Source organism: Protopterus annectens, chromosome 8.part1, assembly GCF_019279795.1.
Source record: "Protopterus annectens isolate FY-2018-M chromosome 8.part1, PAN1.0, whole genome shotgun sequence".
NCBI lineage: Eukaryota > Metazoa > Chordata > Ceratodontiformes > Protopteridae > Protopterus > Protopterus annectens.
In genome coordinates, this window is record NC_056742.1 from 89160431 (window position 1) to 89177940 (window position 17510).

The 17510-nt window shown below is 37.6% G+C and overlaps 1 protein-coding gene across 2 annotated transcripts in view; it reads left to right on the top strand.

Annotated features, from left to right (window-relative positions):
* Positions 1–7512: 7512 nt before the first annotated feature.
* Positions 7513–17510, top strand: part of CBFA2T3 (CBFA2/RUNX1 partner transcriptional co-repressor 3) — a 237287-nt gene continuing 227289 nt past the window's right edge. The window contains exon 1 of one of the 2 annotated variants that reach the window (XM_044081693.1): positions 7513–9528. The gene's annotated coding sequence lies outside the window, so the exon portion shown is untranslated. The remainder of the gene's footprint in view (positions 9529–17510) is intronic. The other variant, XM_044081691.1, reaches the window with a different exon arrangement.

Consider the following 17510-nt stretch of genomic DNA (forward strand, 5'->3'; position numbering starts at 1 on the left):
TGTGTGTGTGTGTGTGTGTGTGTGTGTGTGTGTGTGTGTGTGTGTGTGTGTGTGTGTGTGTGTGTGTGTGTGTGTGTGTGTGTGTGTGTGTGTGTGTGTGTGTGTGTGTGTGTGTGTGTGTGTGTGTGTGTGTGTGTGTGTGTGTGTGTGTGTGTGTGTGTGTGTGTGTGTAAATGAGGTATGTGTCTCTCAACTGTCAAGATTTTTGTGGAATGTCCATATTTTTGCCTCATGTTTTTATTCTGTTCCTCATAGAACTTGTGGGGGTTTGGGGTTTATTTTGGCAAATTAGTGAGGACAGAATTCACTAAATAATGGCAGACATTTGAGTTTCAGACTTCATATCCTTTAAAAAAAATTCATGATAACACAATACTTTTTATTCTATCAACTTTATAAGTTTGTGCGAGCAATATTTAAAGTTTGTCCCGATTTTGGGGCTTTTTCCCCCATTATATTTGTCTTTGCCCAGATTTGTTGTGCTAAGAGGTTAAGCGGTATGGTGTGTGTGTGTGTGTGTGTGTGTGTGTGTGTGTGTGTGTGTGTGTGTGTGTGTGTGTGTGTGTGTGTGTGTGTGTGTGTGTAAAAGGGGAATAGGTGGGTGTGTTTGTGTATGTGTGTAAGAGGGAGGTGTGTATGTATAAGTGTATGGGTTGGGGCCCAGTTCATTACACTGCCTAGCACCCCATTTGACCTTGATCTGGCTCTGCTAGGCTGGCAAAGTACACTGACATACTTTCATTTAAGGAGTGGTGAACAACAATCATGAAATTCCACCATGATGATAACATGGAAGGAGGACCACAAGGCAAAGAAGTATTTTCAACAGAAATTCTGAATCAGGCAGTAAGGGCTGTTAAATCATTGCAAAGGGTCAGAGGTGTGCTCCACTGAAAATGGACTTTAACTGTCCCAAGCACAAAGTTATATAATGAGGTTAGGTGACTAGCATTATACCAATGACTCTATAGGAGTCTGCAATGGACAGCATGGAAATTCAGTTTACACTATGTGCACACAAAAAAACTTCCACTGGGCACACTTTAATTATACTTTAATAACTGCGGTGGTGGTGCTGCGGTAGCGTTGTCGCCTCACAGTTAGACGTTGCCCGTTCGATTCTCACTTAAAGCGTCTACTGTGTGACGACATGCGTGAATGGGCGTGAAGGTTGTCAAGCCAGCATGTAAAACTCTACTGCCAATCATTAGCGGACCGGAGTTCCGCTGTGGCGACCCCTAACCGGGAAAAGCCGAAAGACACACACATGTATGACATATGTGCTGGTTTGCAAGAGACATAGGAAGCTTTTGCTGTCTTCTCTCTCAACCAGTCTTGAAATTTAGAAGAAGTACCACACTCTTCTTTTAAATGCAGATCCTGTATTTGTTTTGTGATTCCTACAGAGTTCCATGGAGAAAGAAGCAAGAGAAAAATCATTTATATTGCTTAACTTGTGGCCATGACTCCAGTTTCAACAAATAATGTGGGCAGATTGCTTTGGTGTGCAGACTTTATTTGGAAGTATATCTTTTTTCACAACCTGTATGGTGTGGAGAATATTCCATAAAGAGGGACTGCTTTCTTGTTCAACATTCAAACAACTTTTGATAGGACTACATTTCAAAGAGCTATCCTATTCCAGTAATGACCCAATGTTTCCTATGTGGTCTGTATATAATCCTGATAACTTTGCTGTTGGTCGTGTTACCGAGCCTTCACATAGTAAAAATAAATCAATGTTCATAAGGATCATAGATAAATACTAAGCTATTAGTCTGCAAAGTATTACAAGCCTAACCAATAAGCAGAGGTCAGAATCAAACCTTGTATCTGTGGGGTAAAGACCTTTACTATTATGCCAACCCTCCACCTTTTGTCTAAAAGGGGATAAGCCCATCTGCCTTCTTCCCACCCCGCACTTATTTAAATATAAGGACTTCATGGGTGCTGAACTGCAGAGAAATGAGAAAACTTAACAGATAGTGACTCAATCACTGAAAGTGCACTCATAAAAGTCACGTTAGTGGTGCTTTTCTGTAGTAAAGTTCACATTCGTGGAGTTTCACATCAGCAATATAGCAATATAAAAGTGAAAATCTCAAACTTTATTTACTGAGCACTGATCAGCCAGTAGGTTACCCAGTCAGACATTTAGAAATAACTTTCTTGTATGTTAACAACGTGAAGAAATGAGCTACCTTAAAATAACAGTGTAGAAATATGACACATATAGTATTGAAACCAATTTCACATTTTGTGTATTTTGTGTTCCAGATATCATTTAGTGGCCCCACTCATAAACTCAGAGCTCCTTCAGCTGCTTGCCTAAGTCCCCCCACTCATAAACTCACAGTTCCATCAGCTGCTTAAATAAGTCCCCTCACTCATAAACTCAGAGCTCCTTCAGCTGCTTGCCTAAGTCCCCCCACTCATAAACTCAGAGCTCCTTCAGCTGCTTGCCTAAGTCCCCCCACTCATAAACTCAGAGCTCCTTCAGCTGCTTGCCTAAGTCCCCCCACTCATAAACTCACAGCTGTTTCAGCTACTTAAATAAGTCCCCCCACTCATAAACTCAGAGCTCCTTCAGCTGCTTGCCTAAGTCCCCCCCCACTCATAAACTCACAGCTCCTTCAGCTGCTTGCCTAAGTCCCACCACTCATAAACCCAGAGCTCCTTCAGCTGCTTAAATTAGTCCCCCCACTCATAAACTCAGAACTCCTTCAGCTGCTTGCCTAAGTCCCCCCACTCATAAACTCAGAGCTCCTTCAGCTGCTTGCCTAAGTCCCCCCACTCATAAACTCAGAGCTCCTTCAGCTGCTTAAATAAGGCCCCCCACTCATAAACTCAGAGCTCCTTCAGCTGTTTGCCTAAGTCCCACCACTCATAAACTCACAGCTCTTTCAGCTACTTAAATAAGTCCCCCCACTCATAAACTCAGAGCTCCTTCAGCTGCTTGCCTAAGTCCCACCACTCATATACTCACAGCTCTTTCAGCGTCTTACCTAAATCTATCTCCTTGCACTGACAGTGGAAATTGGTAAGAACTGGTCATACTAGTATGCCGCTATCATGGGGGCTGTAAAGCCAAAGTTTAGTACGGCTATCAAAAACCTTGTCACCTTGTTAACATTGTATAAAACATTTCAGGGCATTTTAATGCAAAAGGATGCAGTGCCTATCAATGTGTTTTTTTACAAAGAAAGTGCAGGGATCTCAGTTGTTATTCCTGTTTTAATGTCCCATGCAAGACTAATGCAGTCTCTGCAAGGTAGTATTCCACTAGTTATGTTTTACAGCCATATGTTCCCATGGTAATATTGTACAGCTGTATGTTCCCTTGGTTACACAGGTAGCAGCAGAACACAAAGCACATGTTCTAACACAAAAGACAGGAGTCCACAAGAAGCTTAGACCAACTCGCTGGAAGACATTCAGTAGTTAAGGTATAATATCAAACATAGACCATGAGAAATAACATTAATTATGCACCATTTTAACATGTCACTGCATGACTTAAGGTGCATGGCTATGTCTCATGCTACATTGTATGAGATATATTAAACAATAGCTTGCATCTTTCCATAGACTCTTACCAGCCCATCAAATAAGTGTTTAATAAATTGAGTGATAAGGGTGTAGTAGGAATGGGCAGTACATTAAGTATATGAAAATGTTTGGTGTTCTGAGTAGGCGAACAACTGGAGATCAGCATAGTGGTGATAGACAGCCAGAATGAAAAAAGAACTGTTGATCAGGAAGTCACATGATGCATTGAGTGTGAGGTTGTATTAAGAACATAAATGTTGATTGGGAGAGTGTTTATGTAGCTGGGGTCATACAGCTGACTGCATGCTTCTTCCTGAGGGAAGAAGAGAAGCTCTTGTAAAGAGCTAACTGTAATGCATTATTGTCTGCTGGTGTACATAATTTATAATTGCGAAACTAAAACATTTTAAGTACATTAAAGTAAAATAAAATGTCACCCACCTCAAATGTCCTTAGTAGTTGCAGACAGTAGGGCACAACAGATGACATTCCACTAGGGCAAAGTAACCCATTTGGCTTAAAATACCTTAATTCCTCCCCTGATATTTTCTGACACAATAGAATTGTGACATTATAAAATACAGGCACCACAGCCTAGAAAGAAATTAACATGAAATTGAAGACAATAAAAGGATCAGTCTTCTTTGAAACTCCTCACAGAACTTTAAAAGGCACACTTACTGAAAGTTTCCATAATGTGATGCAATAAGCTAGTGTAGAATCTCTGCATAAAGAGGATGTTCTCTTGCAATCCTGCCATGCATGGCACACTATTGACCTAAGTCACCAGAGGATACTCAGTCTTCTGAAGGAGTGAGGGGTAGTCTTCAACACAATGAACTACATAAAATGGGGGAGGGGACAATGATGCATCTCAGTGGAGAAATGCCATGAAATAACCAACAGCAGGCAATAAAAAGTCTTAAACATACCAACAGGAAGGACAAAATGGGAAACATCATCTTCTAGGCCTCCAAATAGAATAGTGGGTAATGAAGTGTTCCGCACTACTGGTGAGCAAGGCTCACATTTGTTCTTGGGAAGCTGCTGTTCCAACAATAAGATAACAGTGTTGTGTGACAGCTCCATGTCACAGTCACAAATCAGGAGTCATTCCACTCTGATTTGGAAAAATTATTGTGAACAGGAAAGTGAATCCTGTATTCACATGGAGGACTTTGCTCCTCCTACAACCTATATACATATATTTGTATACGTATACATTATATATACACATAGATATCCATGCTTATGAGTTGCAGCTGACTCCTCCAGCGACATTGTGAACATCCACTGCAATGCATAAAGTTTACTAGGCAAGTAAGGAACAGAAGTAGATTACCAGTCATTTCTTCAGTATCCTACAGATGCACACACACACACACACACACACACACACACACACACACACACGCCTAGGGAAACTTTAAATTTGTCAGTCCAACTACTGCATATCTTTGGGATATGGAAGAAAACCAGAGCACCCAGAGAAAACCTACATGAACATAAGGGAAGACATACATACTGCACACTGAAGGTATCACAGCTGAGAATCAAACAAGAGAACCTCTTGCTGTGAGACAACAATGCTATTTACTGTAGATAGATAGATAGATAGCTAGATAGATAGATAGATAGATAGATAGATAGATAGATAGATAGATAGATAGAATTCCAGATGTGGAAAGGAGAAGCTCCCCTACACTGATCTCATTCAAAATGCATATGTTTGTATTCAGCAAAGGGGGGAAGGCAGCTACTGCACTTAGTACATATTACCTTGTGTGGGTTACAGAAGAACAGTCTATGAAGTGATATTATATGTTAACCCAGTATTTCCCATGTGCATCTTCTCACAGCTGTTTCAGTCTCACTACAATAACCTGATCTTGAAGTAGGGCTATCCATTGCCAATGGTAAACAAGCAGATAAAATAAACTGTGAATGAAACAAATCTTGAAATTCTGTCCCACTTAATCCAATGGCTAACAGTGATCTCTTGCCTCAGTTTACTGAATTATGTAGTATTCTCAATACAACTTGATCCTAATTTCCATCTTGCTATTAAATCAATATTGTTTCACAGGGCATTACAAAATAATAAATAAACCACTGTTAAAACATCTAGAAATACAGAAATAAATCACACTTTGCATGAGATAAAAATAAACATAACAAGCATTTAGGATATAAAACATGCACTTAAACCAAAGTGCAATTCTGAGACTGTCTCAGATCAATATGTCACAATATTATAGATCTGTCTGCATAAGTAAGTTTTCAGTCTGGTCTGAAAGGCACCAGCAAAATCATACTCCTAGGCTGACAGGTAAGAGAGTAAGAACTCAGACATAAGATTGTAGATCTGGGTGGAAGACACTAGCCTCTTTGGTTCTAGTAGAAGATAAATTCTGCTAGAGCTGGGTATTTGAGATGTTGCAGGCTTTGCTATGATAGCTATCATAAAAGCAAAATAGTGATTAGATATTATTTCAAATCAGTGCTGCAATTCAAGGTCTTGTAGAAAAAGGGGTAGCTGTACCACATTCCCACATTTTTAATAATCTCATATCTCTGAAGCATTGCCCAAATACTGGATGTAGTAACAATATCAGAACATCCAAGGAGAAAATGAAATCATTAAGTAGGTAAGGAAACTCATTTTTTTATTTATTTGTTTTTTATTTTTTTTTCATTGATTATTATATTATTTGCAGCAGGCCTACAGTAGTGGTCCACTAAGAAAGAATAAGAAAGAGCAGCTAATAACACGTCATTTATTTACTTAAAAGTAAGTGCCCTGTGCCTCGGGGGGTCCATTTTAAGCCATAACCTTACTGCCATTATACAGACTATAAGTACATACATTTTAGAGTATACGTGCATTCAGGCACATGATGGTCATATTGTTTATAAGAAGTTATACAAGTGACTACATAATATGGTGGAATACAGAGCAGTCAGCGGTAGTATTGATCTTTCTTGTAATATGCCTAAGATTGTTTGATGTGCTGATGAATACACTCTAGGAAATGGACTGATGGAGTGTAGGATAATGATCAAATAGATATTTTTGGAGACAGGTTGTGTATGTATATATATATATATATATATATATATATATATATATATATATATATATATGTATGTAGGAATTTTTGTGTGCATGTGCCTAGTTTTATGTACAAAGCAGGTCATGGTTGTAGGCAAAGCTTTAAAGCTAAAATCTAAGTTTGTAGCAAGTGCAACTTACTCCTTTGAATAGGCAAGCATTTAATGTTCTTATGGTTTAAAAAAAAAGTTGATGTTTTATGATAATCAATACTTACATCTATCAGGGAGTTCCATAGGGTACAGCCTAAAGTGCAGAAAATTAGAATCTACTGTGATGAGTGTGAAATGATTAAAGAATGTTTGTGAAAGAGTTACTGTATTAAGTTCTCTTTAATACTGTCTGGGGAAATAGTATTACTATTATTATTACTACTATCTATGACATCATACAATGATTCTGCAGACAGCTAAAAGACAACCTGTTTGTATAGTTAATAGAAAGTAAATGATGATTCTATCAGAATTCATTATGCTATGAAAAAAATCTACAATACTGGATCCACATCCATTTATCTGCCCTGTAGAAACCTGGATATTTAAAAAGCTAGCTTTTGCAGTCTCCAAGGAATTGGGATGTCATCAAGACAAATAGTAACTTTTAGAATATTTTATAAATACACTTAAAATCATAGGAAAGCATGTCGGCCTCCCTAAATATATCGTATAAATCCCGTGTTCTGGCTAAAACATGGACCATTTTGTAAACGGAGTGGTACTTTTTCACCTTCCTTTCTAGTAACAGGGGATAGCATCTAGGTACTGTAGTTGAAACAGTGCTAGAGCTCCCTCAGCTGGAAGAATACTACACAGCAGTTACTACCCTATAGGCAAGTGTACAGAGCATCAAACGTAAAGCTGTCAGTTCTCGAGGAAGCGGACTGAGAGGAAAACAGCAAAAGCTGAAAAGAAAAAGGTAGCTCAGCTTGGAACCAGCAACCCAAGAGAGCAAAACGCGCATTGACAGGCTTCTATAACCAACCCCATTGCAGACAGGGGTGCATTGTCGTCATCACATGCACAGCAAAACGTGCTGTGTATCCACCAACAAAATTACTACCAAAAGGAGAAAACAATCTACTAAACACACAGAAGGCTGGTTAACAGAAGAACCAGTAGCCGGAAACATGTTGTCAAACAGAATATGAATATCCTCATATCTTTCAACCAAAATTTGTCTTCAAAGCTTTAAAAGGCTGAAGGTGGGACTGATAGTTGAAGAGCAAACGACTGGGATTCTGAAATCGGGAATCTAATTAGAAAATGTAAAGCTCGGAAAAGCAAACCAGGGTAGGCGGATGCTGCAGTAGCTGGACCAGTTTGGAGAGCGGTGTGTGCAAATTGCAGAAACCGAAGAAGACGGGATACTGTAGGCATTACAACCCTAACCTTGAGCTGGGATTAACTGCAGAACTACTCATTCCAAAGACAAGCTTGGAAACCTGGCCACTGCAAGAAAACAGTCCTGTCACCTAGGATCCCGAAAGCAACAAGAGAAAAAAATCTGAAGAGTGGCAAGTTGGGGGCATGCAATAATAATAGCTGTACTTCATGTTAATACGAGCCTCCTCCGAAATATTCCCAGCCCATTTAACGAACGCTGGGAGAACAGATCGCTGAGCAGCAGTGCAAAGAGGAGGAGGTCGTCTGTCTGTCTATCCTTTTCCTCTCCGTGCTGTGGCAGGCAGGCTGACAGCTTGGGGCTCTGAGAACTTGTCAAAGAGAGATTAGAGACACACTGTGAATTCCAGTCCAGATGGCACTTTAAAGAGCGACGAGAGAAAGAGGAGGTATTAGTCCTGCGCTCCATTATCACTGTATTTGCCTTGAAGAAGGGGAATAGGAAAGGGAGAAACAAGCAACAAAAAGGATACAAGTTTGTGTTTCAAAAGTGTTTTATTTATTAGAAACTGGTTGCTGCATTTGCAGCTGTTGAAACATCTGTTAACGTAAAAAAGAAAGAGCTGCGAAGCTGCCAACGAGCCAGTAAGACTAAAACCCAGCGGCTGAAGAGCACGAAGAACCTGCTACCTCGGGCCAGCGGCTCGAGGAGGGATATCCTGGGGAACCCCTAGCCCGCGCGCCTGAAATATCAATCAATCAATTCCTTCAAACCTGGAAGCTTATAAATATGCTAATGAGGGAGTGGCTGACCGGCGGTCGTGGCGGTGTGTCACCCAGGGCAATTTACTGAAGGCGCCGTGGCGAAAGCCCGCACTAAAGTACTGACTTGATACTCATGGCAAACGCCCGGTGGCTAGTAGGACGAGATGGGCGAATGAGAGAAAACAAAGAGGCGAAGGGGAGGAAGGCGATGGAGGAGAAAGTGCTTTAACCAAAAGTGGAGTTAAAACACTAAGCCCTGTAAAAATACACACAGAAAACCAAGTCCCAAGATTTAAAAGTATAACAAAATAAATGAAGAAAATTACCAAAGACTACATATTTTAAATAAGAAGGGAAGGCGTGTGGATTTACAAAAAAAAAGCTTTGAAAAATATACTGGAGGAAAATAACTTTAATTGTCGTCAATATATTACCTCAGACTACTTTGTTTTGTAATACGTTATAAAAATTACTTGTCAACTCGTATTAATAATATTCTTCATTTAAACGCACTGCTTTGAATCCAAATGAGCGAAGGGGAGAACTAGGTGTCGAAATATCTTGGGTTAACGAAGGATTTTTAATATAATCGCTTTAATTCCCTTCGAAGTGGTGCTCGGTTCCCTTGATTTGGACCAGTTATTGTCAAACCTTTATCTTTCCTCTTCTTGTGGATTAGTTCCTCTGCGTTTCGAAAAAAAACAGAAGCGCTGGATATCTTAGTAGTGAAATTACCTCACAGCTCCATCCGACCTCAGGACAGTAAGTCGTTTTCTTAATACAATATGTGACGCTCCTAGTTAGCAAATTATTTCATCCAGGCATGGGGTCGAGTCCCTGTTCGCTAAATATTTTATCAAGTATGGGTTGTAACCTTGTGCATTGGCTGTGATGCTTGCAAGGGTCAAGGTGAAACCTTTATACTGATAAATAATTAGGGGGGAGTCATTCATTTATTGTTTTACAGCATTCTGTTCCGAAGTGTTTCATTGACAGTCTCACTTGCCAAAGACAGCGTAGCCAGTTTTGTATTGTTGCAGTGCAAATGGTCAGTTGTGGTGACCGAAACTTTGAAGGTGAAGCGAACACACACACACACACACACACACACACTTGTCTCTCTCTTTCTCCGGGTCATTTACTAAAGGCATGGTGTCATATTTTGGACCACACAGTTTGTTCCAGTAACACACAACCCAGTGTGAACTATAAAGAGAAACAATTCAAACCAGGAACGATAAAAACGTGCATTAATCATTTTATATGCTCAGTAATATACAATGCAAAGGTATGTATGTACACGTGTGACTTATTTTGCAGAGGAGATACTGTTTGAGGTAGCTGCAACTAAAGCAAAAAAAAAAAAATCATTAGCTCAGTTTGTAATTTCAGAAGGAAAAAAAGGAAAAAAAAAATTGAGTCGTCAGCCAGTGGTCCACAGCTGCTCGGGCACTGTCCATCAAAGAATTGTACTACTGTAGAGTTTCTAGCTAGCCGTCTGTTATATATCCATCTTATCAACTTATATATCAATATGTGCTTATTTTTTGGTGTATACGTTTATTGTTAGCGTGTCTTACCATTTAGAAAGGCGCGTGTCTTACCATTTAGAAAGGCACATTTGACTTAGGGAAGTTCAGGTATTGCTATTTCCACCTTTACATAGCTTGTGACTTGACTGTGAGATAGACATTGGGAAAGATTCCCTGATACAGATCCCCATTATTTGTCCCGCATCTAAAAGAATGTACTCTGGGCTGTTAACTACCGCAGAGGTTTGACTTTATATGTTGTTATGCACAACGGTTATGGTATTAAGAGGTAAAGAAAGCATTGTACATCTTGTTCATAAAAATTAAGTACATGGTGGAATGCTGCAGGCAAGTAGCTTCAACATTTTTTTAAATGAAGTATATGTAATTAGTTACTGTACTTCTGCTGCATTATTTTAGTAATTTTTTTCTGGCCCCATGTGTCTTGTCTGCAGCTGACCCCATTCTCTACATATGTGTGTACCCATGTACATTTCATGAAAAGGATGGAGTCGTTAACCATAAGTGCCAAGATTTGACTTTCTACCCTCTTATATTTGTATTTCTGAAATAAAATTCAATAGATACTATTAAAGTGATGAGTTTGATTAAAAATATAAGGTGCAAAGTTTTAATCCCATAAGTGGACAGCTTCACATCATTTTTCTTCCTAGAATGATTATGGCAATTTTCACATATGTTTAAAAGTACTATGACTTTTTTACAGGTTTTGAAAAATTATAGTGACGTGCTTTTTTGCTCTTTAAAAATGCCAGATTTACATGAAATTGTTCTAAGGCATGTTCTAAGCTACATCATCTAGAAATTACTTTACTGTATGTGAATAATGGGAGCACAGAGCAAGTAAGGTATTGTATTATCAGTGGCTGAATCGTTCTAAGAATTATTAATGTGTGATCATGCCTTGGCCATTTTTCCCTAGAAAAGATATTACTGCACATGAGGAGATTGTAATATTGACATGACTTTCATAATAGTGACAGTAATGCTAAAATGTTTTAGTCATGTGTAATGTCACTGAAAGCATAACAAAAAAGTGTATGCATCCATGTCATTACTACTGATTTTACATTTTTAAAGAGTATACTGCATGTTTATGTGAACTAGTATATAAAAGCTGATATGTACAGCGTGCAGAATGAGTTCCTAATAATAGAATGAGTTTAGGCTGGAAACATTCCTTCTGTGGTGATGTATGCAGTGCTAATCTGTGCTTTGCTAGCAGACTGGCCCAGAGTGACCCCATGAGAATTTTCAGGGCTTCATTTCTCCCTTTAAATGAAGCTGGTTCATGGGACCACTTTTAGATGGCAGCTTACACAGCTGCAACCTTGACCCTATGAGGCCACCAGGAAAGATCTCTGTTTACTAACTTGGGCAGGCCATTTGCAACTATATGTCCTATGACAAACATCCTGTATGGTGCATTGTTTAAAGATTATACCTCTCAACCTCTTAGAGCAAGAAATCTGGACAAAGCCTAAAATAATGGGGGAACAAAGGTCCAAAAATAGGGACAGATTTTATATATTGCTCTTACAAACTTAGAAAGTTGCTAGAATAATAGGTGTTGTGTTAATATGCATTTTCTGAAGTATGTAAAGTCTGAAACTGGAGTGTGTGTCCTTATTTAGTGATTGTAGTCCATAGGGATTTGCCAGAAAACCACACATTTTATGAGTAACAGATCAAAAATGTGGACATTCTGAGAAAATCTGGAGAGTTGAAAGGTATGTACAACATATATATTTTCAAGGTTGGTAAAAAAATATATACTTAGCATTCATTCTCATTTTTTTTTTTTTTTTTTTTGTAATTAACACAAAAAGATCCTAATGTTTGGACTTAGGCAACAGAAACATGTTTTCATTAAAAAGGTACAACTGTATTGTTAACCACATTGGGTTTTTTTGTAAGAGAATTTTACGTATAATTAACATAAAACATGATTAACAAATGATGTGTAATTCCTTCAGTGGTTTCAGTTAAGGTGTGTCAAGGGAGAAACAGATGAGACCCTAATGGTTTGCAGTCCTGTTTAAGGTTTAAATGTTTACATACAACTTACTGCATAATTATGCTGCTTTTAAGTCAACAATTCCATGCCATCATATTTCAGCATTCCATGTTATATTATTGTCTTGGTGATACAGTATCAGGAGATACAAATTTCACAAAATTATTTGTCTATAATTCTATTCAAAGATTCTGATAAAACCTTTACCACTGGAGATAAACTGAAGAAGATACTTATAATATGAAATCTGAAACAACCATAACCAGGGTCTGGGTAAATGCTTAGTTATCCCATGGTTTCGTCACACATTTTTACATATGCAGAAAAGGTAATGTTTTTTATTTGTTTGTTTGTTTCTTCTGATAATGACATTTGTAGTAGCAGGCAATGAAGATCCGATTGGTGCAATCTTGCAATGAGTTTAATTTGATGTTGCAGCTGTTAGTTAATGATGTAATACAAATAAAATAATGATTTGGTGCTGGGTTGATGGAGTCACTATTTCCCTAATGGCAGAATAAAAGAGAACATATTATAAGAGTCCTAAAACTGGGTATACGATTATAAAAATTCATTTCTGATGATATTTATGGAAACCTAAACGTCATTTCTTAACAAAGAATAATATATTTTTGTCTGTCAGCCATGTGACACGCTAACTTTTAATTTTACACAAAGCAGTTCACAATGCTTCCCTCATCCCCTTCAGAAGTAAGCAGTTTGGTGCATGAAAGTCAATAAATTAAATACATATATTAAGAATCAGCAGATGACATTTTTTATAAGAAAATGTGTTAATACAGATGCCTTATATTTTTAACAATATGGTGATGGTTTTAAACTGCAAAACAGTACAAAACGTACCCATTTCATGTAAATGAAATATATGTTGAGTGAATATGCCCTATACAGGATATCTGAACTCACATGGAGTGACAACATTGTATCATTCATAATTACTTTGTAATGAGAAAGTTTCCAGTCACCCACACTTACTCAGGTGTCTTTGTACTGTAAACCTGCCTGCCATATATCCTGAATATGGAGAGATAGTGTGCTTGTCACATAACCATGTGTATATTACATCTGACCATGCCCTGTACATCTAACCTTTTAGGTGACATGGAGACCCTTAATATGTAAACATATTTAAGGAATAGATACTGAAAGTACTCTCCCACGGTAGGAAACTGGGCATATATCAAGAGTGCAGATGCAGACCGTACCATTTCTTGTCCACGCTGAAAAAAATTCCTAGTTTATGAAGCAAGTAAATGATTCATAAACATGGAGTTCACTTTGTAGTATGTATATGATTTTACTGGTTGTTTCACTTGGACCATATTCTGAAGTATAACAGCATACCCAAATAACGTGCACATCAGATCAAGACTGCATACTCCATAGAAGAAGTCATTAGAAATGTTGTGTGTGTGTGTGTATGTGTGTGTGTGTGTGTGTGTGTGTGTGTGTGTGTGTGTGTGTGTGTGTGTGTGTGACTGTGACCTTCCCTGTCTTTAAAGCACAGATGGTAAAGTTATGCACTATTGAGAAACAACTCATTTTTGTGTAGCTAAATGACAAACACTGAACTGAACAACATTTCAGTGTAATGTCTTCCCTAATTTTAAAGCTCCCTCATTTTACTCATGTTGCTTCAGACATATTTTAAGTGGCAGCTTAATCTTTTGGTTTAAATACTACTTTAAAACTAGGAGATCATAGATTTAGACTCTGTAAAAATTAAAAATATTACTGTAAGATCTTGAGAAATAGCAAAAATAACACAACTGGGATGATAATGTAGCACAACTGGATTTTCTTGAAAAATGTACTATAAACTGACATAATATGAAGTCATCTTTACTACAGTAAGAACATAATTTGTTTTCCGTACTAGTATGCCATGTTTGTGTTTATATAAGATAATTATGTTTTATTTAGTATGTACTGTTTGCATCCTAGTTGTCAGTGGGTAAGGGATATAGCTGCTGCATGAACAGATAAACTAAAAATAAATTCAAACCACTTTAAGTCAAATGGAATACAGTTCCAGTTTTGCATTTCACTTTCTACCAGGACCACAGTATTGGGTTAAATGTGATGTGTAGTCTTGTATTCCTTAAGTAACATATGCTGCAATTTCCTTACATAAAATGGGAACAATGGTGGCATTTCACTGGCATTACTGGATTTTATTGAATGGGGCTTTCCTAGGCCTTAAATATGAGATATGTTAATGCTCTTCACTACTTCACAAGCAGATGTGCAAAAGCAGCAAAGTAAACAATAACAGTGAAAAAATATTGCAGTCTGTTCAGGTAAATAGTAATTGTGAATATACATATCTGGTATGTTATGGTCAAATAACGGACAGTGAGCTGGTCAAGTTCTTTTTAACCAAGCCAAAAATTTTAAAACAGCACTCGTTCAAAGCAGAAAAATGGAAAAAAAAGTGTTATAACCTTACCCCTCCAGGTGGAGACTTACACTCTCTTCCCCTTTACCCTCTTTCTTAGGTAACACCATGCTTGACACATTGTAGGAGAGGATTCCCATGATGTGAGAAATTGCTCTGTATTTTTTTTTTTTGGGGTGGGGTCAGGTCCAGTGACATGATTTGAGTCTAAACTTGATGAAAAACAGCTGCCCATGTGGGGCACAACTGTCAATGAGCTGTTGTATGTAAGATGAAAATGTTTGATTAAACCTTACATTTAGGTACATATGTTCATTTGTATATACAAATATATACAATTGCACAAAAAAAAATGAAAAACAAAAAAACATGGGGTGGTCTGCACTTGATGTTCAACCTTAATTTTTGGTGCAATATTTTGGGCTGACTTTGAACTATACTTACTGTAAAATATGATGCAATCAGATTGTATAATGGCACTCTTTAGTTTTATGAAACTGCACCTGTCGTTTTAAAAGCTGTGCTTGGAGTCAATTTGTCATACAAAGACCTGCTTGGAACTAATTTTCAGACACACAGGGTGTCAGATTGGTGCAGACCCCCTATTTTGCAACAAATTTAAGATCAAAGTCTTCTGATTACCACTCAGCTGGGAGAAAATGGATTTTAAGAGTTTGTTAAGCAGAATTTTCCATTTGTGAAATCAGAAAATGAGAGGATACAGTCTTCCTGCAGGTTGTAAATGTCTGTATGATTTGGTTTCAGTTTATTGATAACTTACTTCACATTTTATTACCAGCAGGATCCTCCTCCTGCTCCATTATGGGCCAACAGTGATATATCTTCTTGAAGTTCTATATTTGCCTATGATCCCACAGTTGTGGTACACCATTATTATTGAAGACTTGCTTTTACCCCAGGAGTATGGTAAAGCCTCATATTTACAGGGGAGTTATGTTTCTCCTATAGTGTAAACATACATATCACATACAATGTCAGTTTTAATGACGAACTGTAAAGTGTCATATTTGTGGTGTGTGTGTGTGTGTGTGTGTACATATATATATATATATATATATATATATATATATATATATTTATATATATATGTATATATACACACACACACACACACACACACACACACATCTTTCTATCTGTATCTATATCTAATCTATGTATCTATATATATATATATATATATATATATATATATATATATATATATATATATTTAAACATATATATGCACACGTACACACACACACACATATATATATATGTATATATATATATATATATATATATATATATATATATATATACACACACACACACACGTGTGTGTGTGATGTAGTTTAGAACATGCAGTTCAGTGAGCATGTGTTTGGAGGAAAGCAAAGGCAAAACGCCCACATAAATTAACATGGGCACAATTAAAACATGCAAGCTATGTAATTAGAAGACAGATTAGGAAATCAGGGCTGTGATGGCAAAAAACTTTAACCCACTGAGGCACCAAGCTGTCCAGTATACCATTTACTGTTTTTTAGAACATATTTACTTATTGAACCAGTTTGTCAAAATTTAGTGCTTTTTCACACGTAAAGCATAATTAAAATGTAGTGCATCTTTACCCTGCATCTCTTGAGTTGTAATGCAACATTTTAAAGCATAATTAAAGTGTAGTGTTTCTTTACCCCACAGTATCTTATTTGTAGTGGGATCATATTACAATAAGGTATGCTGGTATATCTCAGACACAGCTGGTGTGTTGATTTTTTATTTAGAGAATGGCAGTTATTTACTGCAGGAGCACTGTTTCTACAATAGGCTAGCCTAACAGTAGTATACCATGCCATTTGCAGAGACCTGTTGTTTATATTCTGTGGTACTTTCTGTGCTTTGGGATCGCACTGTTACCTAACTTTTGCTATCTCAATGACATCTTCTCATTTACAGTAGGGTCCTGTTACAGACTGTAAAAGGTCCTCTTTCAAACCAAAGAGCCCAGATCTAACACAGCGTGTTACTTACAAAAGCATCTTGGATCTATTCTCAGGGATTTACAGTGCTAGTCTGTTTCTTCTTTGGAATAACACATATGTGGGTATAGGTTTTCCTTCTTTCTTTAAAAGACTAGTTGTAAGGCACATGGCTACTTCTGAATAGGTTTTGTTGCTGTTCTTTGATGTCCGTACAGAAATGCAGAGTTCCACTGACTGTGCAATACCCTGCTTTCAACCAGGGCACCTCAGTTGTGATACTACACCTGAGAATGGCTCCTTAGTATAGTAATTAGTTTTCTGTAACATCAGCAACATAAGTTCAAGGACAGACATAGGATGGAAATTATAGAGTGACAGAGCCTAATAAGAACTCTCCTTCCTACCTTGGAGGGTTGCTGTTTTTGCTACTTACCATCAAGTTGATGTTGACTCTATGGATAGATGTTCTGTCTTCGGTCAGATGGTTAATCACTGACAAAGTATACTTTTCTGTAGTTATTGCATTGATTCTTTGCATTGTTGCATTGAGTGTCTTTCTCTAGTTTACCTTTATCTTTGCAAAGCATGATGCCTTTTTCTAATGATCAGCTTGATGTATGAACATTGAAGTCTTACCATCTGAGCATCCAGAAAATTCTTCGGTTTTTATCTTGTCCATTTTTTTTTGCTCACTCCATGGCATGTGCAGTATTCTTTGCCAGCATCATAATTAAAAGGCATCAGTTTTGTTCTTGTCATGTTTATTC